Genomic DNA, 7,899 nt, shown 5'->3' with positions numbered 1-7,899 from the left:
GGGTCTTGCCTCTAGCCTCTTTGCAGGGAGTTCTGCTGAAGGGTTCTGTGCTGGGCCTGCAGCCTGGGTCAAATGAGGATCCCGCGGCCTGGGTCGTCTCCCTCGCTCGCCGGGCCTGCGCTCTGCGCTCTGCGCTCTGGGTCTGTTCAGGATCCCACGGCCCCAGTGGTCTCATTCATGCCGGGCCTGCGCTCTGGGTCTGTTCAGGATCCCGCGGCCTGGGTCGTCTCCTTGCCTCATTCTTAGAAGTCTCGTCAAAATTCTCCACAAGATCTGGAACCTCATCATCATCCTCTTCTCCAGCAGCAAGCGGTGCTTTTCCATCCGAAGATTGTTTGGGCAGAGCTTCAGCCAGTCCCCTTAAACTAGTCAGACTGTCTGCACCAAGCTGGTTCAAGACGCCGGGTAGCATTTCTGTCAGTTGTTTCATCTCAGCATGGCCTGTAGTGGTGGAAGTGTTTGCTGCCAGAGTCCCCTGAACCCCAGGCCCTGAACTTTTGGGTTGTTGAAGTGGATCACTGTTCCCTGGTTTATAAACATATTTGTCTCTTCAATACCAGAGATATTGTTTACCTCTAACTTTATGAGAACTGAAGTTTTTTTTTTAATCATCTTCTGTGACTGTTCTATGAACCACCTTCTTCCTTCTGTGAGCAGTTCCTTTCCCACCAATGTGCACTTGTGCCTGCAGTTTGGCAAGGTTTTCCTGGTTCATGATAGTTTCTTTCATCTTGTTGGAGCAGATATGGCACAACTCAAGGGACTAGAGCTCAGAGGGTCTTGGGTAAACCCACTGAAATTAGGAGCACACACACACACACACACACACACACACACACACACACGGGGACCCAAGATGGCAGCTTATCTTTTTTTTTTTTTTTTTTTTTTTTTCAGACAAGGTCTCACTATGTTTTTAATGTACTTGCTACAGGTTCTCACTTTGTAGCTTGGACTCATAGTGATCCTCCTGTTTTAAGCCTCCCCAGTGCTAGGATTACAGGCATGCACCACCATGCCTGGACTCCGCCACTGGCTCAGTGTACCCAGAGTATTGAACCCCAGTTCCTGAACTTGCCTAAGCAGGCACTTAGTCCGCTGAGCTATCTTGCTGGCCCTGTTATCATTTCTTTAAATAATATATTTTCTACTTTCTTTTTTTCTAATCCTTTGGACTTTCATAATACATATATTAGTTTATTTGGTGTTATCTTACTAATTCCTGCTGGTTCTAAAACATCTTTTGAAAGTTATTTTATCCTCTTATTCTCCTGCTAGAGCAATTTCAAATGACTTATCTTCAGGCTCATTGGTTCTTTCTTCTGCTTGAGACAGACTGTCATTTGAGTTCTTTATGGAATTTTCCATGTTAGTCTTTTTGTTTTCTAGTTCTAAAATTTATTCAGTTCTTTATTATGGTTTGTAGATCTTTGTTGAAAAATCCATGTTTTTATGTATTGTTTTTCTGACTGTTGTAGTTGCCTACTTGTGTTCTCTCATGGCTCAACCAGCTTTTTAAAGATAATTACTTTGAGTTCTTTGCCTGTCTTTGGAGATCTCTAATTAGTCAGGGTCAGCTAGTAATGTTTCATTGTTTTCCCCTTGGTGCTACCATATTTCCCTTACTACTTGTGATCTTTTAACCACTTGTTTGTGTCTGCAGTTTAAAAATAGGCACCTATTGCAGTCATTAGGTACTTTTGTTTCATAACTGTGAAGTTGTACCAGAATCAACTCTAGTGTATTTTCAACACTCTAAACCACTTACTGCTCAGGAACTCCTATTTATTGTTAAGCAATCTCTAACTGTCTGGGATCATTAATCTTTTATCTGGATCTATAGATTTGATTTTATATATTTTACATAAATTTAATCAAACGATATATAGCATTTGATGACTTGCTTCTTTCATTTACTATACTGTTTTTTATTCAAGGTTCATCAATGTTATAGTATTTATTGAGACTTTGGTCTTTGTGGCTAAAAATATCATATGTGGTAGATTAACTAATGGTCAGTAGTAACACCCAGAAGAACTGAATCAATGTGGTGCTGGTGTGGAAGACCTACCTAAGCATTGTTGCTAATAGCATAAAAGGAGAACAGGAGCTGGCCAGACAGCTCAGTGGACTAAAGTGCCTGCTTACGTAGGCGCAGGATCGGGGTTTTGGGGTGCTATGCTGGCCCTGCTTCCAGGGCGCACTGAGACAACGATTGAGACTGGGCGTGGTGGTGTGTGCTTATAATCCCAGCCCTCAGATGGATTCTCTGGGTCTCTAGAATGTGCACAGATTTCCTGGACTCTATTGTATTTGACTCTTTGGGTGAATATTATAAAATAATCCTATAAATTATGGGCCTTATGAAACCTTTTCCTTATAAACCCTGACTACAGCAGTCATAGAGAGTGACCTAGTGTTGGGATCAGCCTGGAACTTAAATCCATAAGGACAGTCCTGGAGCCTGAGTCTATGTGAGCTTGCCTGGCTCTGGGTAAACCTGGAGCCTGATTCTGCAGCATTAGCCTTGTATCATAGGTTCAGTGAAGTCAGTCCAATGCCAGAGTATACAGTTATGAGCACGGACCCTGGTCAACCAGAGCCTCATGTTTCAGGTACCAGCCAAGTACTTGGGGCTAATGTAGTACTGAGGCAGGCATGTAGCCTTTGTCTACAACAGTATGGAGCCATAGAAGCCATTTGGAGGCTGAAGCCGGAGAAAATGAGAGCCTGCCATTAGGTGGTCCTGGTGTCTGTGCATGCTGAGAGGTTGTTTGTGGGTAGTCTTGGTGCCTGGGACAATAAGGACTTCGCTGGGATTGACATCCATGACTGTTGGCATTACTTGATGGTGGAATTTTAGGCACTGATCTGGAGTTGGCAGATATTGGAATTAGTCTCTATCTCAAGGCAATTAGGAGCCTGGAATGGACTCAATTTGGAGCCTGAGGCCATGTGGCCAGCACCAGGCCAGTGTGATGGGTGGGCCTGCATTCTGTGGCCACTGGAGTTTCTTTAGGGCCTGGGATTGTGGAAGCTGCCATGAAGCTGAGCCTCTGTGGACTGGCCTGATACTGGTGCTAGTCCTGAGCTTGAAGAAGGCCTGGAGCCCAGAGCCATAGGTGCTGGTTTGGATCCTGAGGCCAGCGAAATCCACTGATACCATATTTCCTTGGGGTGGGCCTCGTATAGGAATCCATGGCACAATCAGATGCTTGCTTCATTTTTCTTCCCATGCAGAGGTTCTCAGTATTCACACACAATACTCTCAAGCTGGAAGGAGAGTGACCTGCAGAAAAGGAAAGTGGCCTTTCTACCCTCTTCAGAGTGTATTTCTGTGTTGCACCATGTTTTGTAATCTCTTTTCTGGATTTCTTAGCATGTGTGGATAGCTCTTCAAATGGATGCTCCTTTGACATGATGAGGGCTAAGTTGTCTCATTTCAACAGTTTTCTAATGTCATTCTGTCACTGTGATTGAAAAGAGAACTAAACGCTTTATAGAACAGAATATTAGAGACAAAGCCTTATTTACATGGCTAAAGTTTAAAAGGAGGACTTTCATACTCATCCAGCCTTTTGCCGCAAGGATTGATATCATTTGTCAAATACTATGAATGTCTTGATTTCCCCCAAACTGCTATGAAAAAATAAACAACACAGACTGATGTTTTTAATTAGTAAATTTAAGGAGAGTTTTGGGAACATTTTGAGATTTTACTACCACATTTGAAATCACTGGAGACGTTTCAGTAGAAATGTTAGCATAGGTACATGGGCAGGTTAATAATTCAGGACTTCTTCAAATATTTAATGCTGTTGTGGCACTGGTGATTGAATCCAGGCCTTTGCACTGAGTTATATCCTCATCCCATTTTTATTATTTTATTTTGAAACAGAATCTAATCAAGTTGCTTATGTTGGCCTTGCTCTTATGATCCATTTTCCTTGCTAATCGATATTTATTAGAAGATAAAACTTGAGGAATAGTGGAAAGAATGAAAACAGCGATTCTCATTTTCTGTCATAAGCAACCACTGTACACAGTGGTTGTAGATCTGACCCCCAATTTACATTCTGTCAACTGTAACAAAAAGCCCTTGAATTGTCCACATGACACTCTTGGAAGGGTGTTCCCTTTTGGCCTTTCATCGTTTAACCTCTAGGGTCTCCTTGATTATCAAGTTATCCTATCCAATCCTGAATTCTTCTCCATGAGAAGAGTTTGGGTAAAATCGTTAATATACAGAAGATACTTCTTGCAATTTGAAAAGTGTACCTTATACATTTCATTAGAGCTTTGAGAAGTTTGGCTGCCTCATCTTACTAAATCTAACTCAACTTGGGAACCAGTGGCAAACAATCAATGTCAAAGCACTTTACAGTGTCCTGTACTAGAAAACCCCTCTTTATTCCTGTGTTCTTATAAAAATTTTAGTAGCAGCATGATCTTCTGACATTCTGGACTGGAATTCCCTAAGGAACAGTTAGATCCAGCTGACAAAACGACATACACATGTACCCATTCATAAACATACGCAAGCCTACTTCATGGTTGGAACAGTATTCAATGAAACACACACCTAAGAAACATGGCAATTTTTAAGTGAATGTTAAAACAAGCTTTTATTCCTTGACTCAGAAAGTTCATCATAGCTGATGCCACTATACTACATTGTTGTGTAATGCAATATAATATTTTAAAATGTTCTTTCATCTAATTCTTGATTAATACTTGTAACAACTCAGAGGAGCATAGTAAAATTAAAACTATTTAATTGTGCCTATTTTGATAAGAAGGTATTTGAGAAAGAAAGTGGGTATGTTTGTCTTTTTTATTTTTTCAGAAAAGAGCTACCCACTCACTCCCAAATAAGAGAAATAGAGGGGGATGAGGCATATTTTTTACTGGGGAAGGTTATGTTCTCTTTAGCGTGCCTGCTATTTAAAGGGGACTAATGCTTTTCAAAGGACAATTGTTATTTGTGAAGAAGGTTCTGTTTAGAGGCAAGATATGTCTAAAATTCCTAAAATTTTACTTGTACTTTAGAGCATTTCTTTGCATTTCCTGTAGTCCCATTTTCTTTTCATCAACAAGCAAAGGAATCACGATTTTCTGAGACTTATTCAGGATAGTCAACATGTGCTCTAGACAAGGCTGTGTTGCATTTTAAACTCCCTTTGAATGCTGGGAACACAGCTCAGTGATAGTGTTTGCTGTGTGTTAGACAATGCTGGGTAACTCTGGGTTTGATGATTGCACTGTAAAAACACGGAAGTTAAAAACCATCCTTTGAGGGCGACATTATGCCTTTTCCTTCCCTTCACCTGCCACTCAGGGCCTTCTGCACCCAGAGCACTACTGTGTCAGCCTTCCAAGTCATACCATTTCTGCCCCTCAGACTCATCTCTTCCCACATTTTTCCTACCTTCTTCCTTAAAATTTTCCCCTTATTATTGATGAATTCAACAAAATTTTGCTAGTGAATGGAGTCACTTTGTAGGAAAAGGGAACAAGCTGTGTCTCAGGTGATCTGTTCAAACCACAACCACAAAATTTATTCAGAGCTTGCTATGTGCTCAGTTAAGAATTTCACATTTTTAGTTCATCCAAATTTTTCAGCATCCATAATGAGATGCTATCATTTGCTTATGCTTTTGGGCCAGGAGGAGGCAACTCAGAGAATTTGTGTGATTTTCCTGAAACCTATTAAGTGGAAGATCTGAAACTTAAACCAAAGTGGTCAGTTTGAAGCCTTTTTAGATTACTATTGTGTGTGCCATAGAATTCTACTCACACCCCACCTGTCCATTTCATTATTCTCACAATGTTTCACTTTTCTGTTATTGTGAATAAATATCTGAAATAATCTGTACAGAAATGTAGAATGTTTTGAAAGACTCAAGCCACGGTTGCCTGCCCACCTTGCTTTTGGCTTGTAGTAAGGTAGCATTTCATGACAGGGAGCATGTGGCAAAATTCTTCACTCCTGGATCAGAAAATGAAGAGACTAGACTTTAATAATCTATTTTGAGGAAATACTCTAGTGCTTTAACCTGTCCCATTTAATCCCACCTCTTAAAATTTCCATCACTTCTCAGTAGCACCAACCTGAGAACCAAAGTTTTAACATATAGGTCTTTGGATGAACTTCCAGATCTCAACTATTGCATGCTCCTCTTATCCCCAAAAGCTGAAATCCCTTATACAACTCAAAATCTATTCAGTCTGTCTCCAAGAATCTCCACAGGCTTAATTCTTCCAGCATTACTCAAAAGTTCAAGTTGAGTGTCTGCCAAGACTTCCAAGGCAAATTTGTCTGTAAGTCCCTGTAAAAGTCAAATCGATAGTACATGCCCCCAAGATAAAGTGGCAGAGAGTAAACATTACTACTAAAGAGCAGAAGAAAAAATTAGTAAGGAAAGATCAGATTAAAGCAAGACTACACACTAGTGAAGAAAATATAGAATTACATAGTTTCCTGCCTGGGATTTAGACACTTTGGTAGAAAGTGGACTACCAAGCGTTTAGGAAGCTTCCCCCTACACCTTTTCTGGGTGCAGTCCACCTGACCTGGAAGGTTTTGCATGTGGTCTATAGGATTTCATGATTCCTGTTTTACAGGCATTAGTGGTTCTGGTATCTCTAACTGCATGGGGTCTCTTTTGCAATGTTGCCTTCACCCTCAAAGTTCTATGCATTATCTTACCAGTAGCTACTTTCAGGATCTCCCTTTGTATATACTCTAGACTTTTGGGTTTTGCTTTGAACTTTGAGTGAAGCCTCTATCCTTTTCACTATTGCATTCTCCATAACTGCAACACAGTCTATCTTAGTCAGCTTTCTGTTGCTGTGACACATTATCTGAGAAAATGAATTTGAAGGAGAGAGTATTTATTTGGCTCATGGTATCACAAGTTTCATTCTACTAATACAATCTCCTCTTAGCCTCAAGAACTCTTGTCCCTCCCACAATTCAAAGTTCATTCAGTCTGTCTCCAAGAATTTCAAGTCTTGGATCTTCTATCATTACTCAAAAGTTCTTGATTCAAGTGGGCCCATGTCAGCTGCATTCTTGTAGCAGTCACTTGGTGAGGCAGAGCATAATGGTGTAGTGAATGTGGTAGAGCAAAGATACTTACTTCAAGGTAATCAGGGAGCAGAAAGAGATGTGAAAGGATCTGGGAATAAGCTATACCTCCTTCCAGGGCTTGCCTCAGAGGTCTATTTCTTACAAAAGGCCCAGCCTCCTAAAGTTTCCAACACTTACAAATATGTCATCAAATTATGAGAATCCATCCAATGTGTTAATCTACTGATAAGGTTAGATTTCCATGATTCAATTCTTTTTCTGAAGGATTCTCTTTAACACTGCTTTTTTTTTAAACTCTGATTTTATTTTATTTTTATTTTTCATTTTTGTGGAACCGGGGATTGAACTCAGGCCCTTGCACTTGCCAGGGAAGTGCTTATTCCACTGAGCCATCTCCTCAGCCCAGAAGGATTATTTTTTTGGCTCTGAATGACCTCAGGGAAGATTTGGCCTGCTTGAGTTGTGGGAATCGAACCACAGCAACCTGAGCCTGACTGCTTTGTTGAAGCAGCTACTTAACTGAGCTAAGGGGCAGGTCCCCTTTAACACTGCTGTACTGGGGAGCACATTGGCAATGTACACCTTTCAAGGACATTTCAGACTGAACTACAACAGTTTCACATGGACAAGACCAAAGTCTGCCATTAGCACAAGCTATGCATGGACCCACTTGAATCATAGTAACAGTGGCCTTAGATTCCATGATAGCTTATGAGGTCCTGTGTGAGCCAGTTGCTATAGTACCCTGTTCTCAAAAGGGAAGAAAGAAAGGAAAAAGTCTCTGAAACATTTGCACCCCTTTGGGC

This window comes from Octodon degus, unplaced genomic scaffold (assembly GCF_000260255.1).
Source record: "Octodon degus isolate 3935 unplaced genomic scaffold, OctDeg1.0 scaffold00036, whole genome shotgun sequence".
Taxonomy (NCBI): Eukaryota; Metazoa; Chordata; class Mammalia; order Rodentia; family Octodontidae; genus Octodon; species Octodon degus.
This window is presented reverse-complemented; position numbering follows the sequence as displayed.